The following is a 1,234-nucleotide window of genomic DNA, read 5'->3' on the forward strand; positions in this document are numbered from 1 at the left end:
CGGTTCACTTAATTTCCAACCATCAAGGTTCTTCTGAGTTACTCTCATAACACTCCTATTCATCTTCCAGCTGCGACAAGTTTTCAGAAGTATTTGAAATGTTGCGCACCGCTGTTTTACAGGAAGCGCTCTCAATATCAACGTTGCATGAGCCATGATAAATTCCTGTTATCTCATTGGTCAGTAAAAGTCCATCTCGCTCAATATCCCCGCTGTCTCCACCAATCAGAACGCTCGGTGAAATTAATATCATGACGTCACGACCGCGCCGTCTATAAACCTGCCAAGGCGTACCGGGGGCCAAGAAAACGTCTAATTTAGTGTAAAAGGGGCCCGATCCTTTATCAAGACCGCATAAAATATGTGCCCCTTTTGTTCTCACTGACTGAAATATGAAGGCCTTGGAGGCAGAAGGGCATTTGTCTTAGTAATGTGCGCTATTACAACCGGGGAAACTTGGGTGGAAATATGATAATGGCTGCCCGGGAGAATGAGAGGCTCGGCGGGGAAAATAACTCGCCCCCATAAACAACCAACCCTTGTTTTCCCGCCACAAGGGAAGTCAACATAGTGATATTTATTTTGGTTCTTTTCTTAAACAAGACTTGTAGATAGGGATCAAATTCAATAAATATAGATAAAAAAGGAGCATACATACCCACACACAAACAGATTTTTACTTGCTGATGCCTATTGTCGGTGTTTCGGCTAAGATGGCGCAACTTTCTCGAAGCGAAGAGGAAGAAATGGAGTGTAAACATGGTTAGCATACATTGCGGTGAGACATTCTAATATGATTCTAACTCTCTCCCCCACCTCCCTTCCCCTCCCTTAATCTCTACCATGTCTCTACCCCCTTTTTCCAAACCCTCCCCTCCTCCCATTTTCCCTCCTCCTTCCTTCCCTCCTCTCCCCTTCTCCCTCCCTTCTCTCCTTTCCCCTTTTCTTTTCCACCCCCACTCCCCAACTTTCCTCACGCCATCCCTCCCCCATCACCTCCCCCCTTCTCCTCCCTACCTCCCCTCCCCTCTTAGTAGGAATCGAAATAAGAGAGAGGAGGGGAGGGGAAGAGGAGGGGGAGTGTAGGGGAAGGGGAGGAGGAGGGGAGATAGGAGAATTGATATTAAAATTCTTCCGTATGTAAATGCCAAAACACCAGAGGGCAGGGAGCATTATCTTCAATATGTTTCATAGTATGCCTGGGCTTTCAAATTCACCTTTTAATACATAGGGA

Source organism: Penaeus monodon, chromosome 29, assembly GCF_015228065.2.
Source record: "Penaeus monodon isolate SGIC_2016 chromosome 29, NSTDA_Pmon_1, whole genome shotgun sequence".
NCBI lineage: Eukaryota > Metazoa > Arthropoda > Malacostraca > Decapoda > Penaeidae > Penaeus > Penaeus monodon.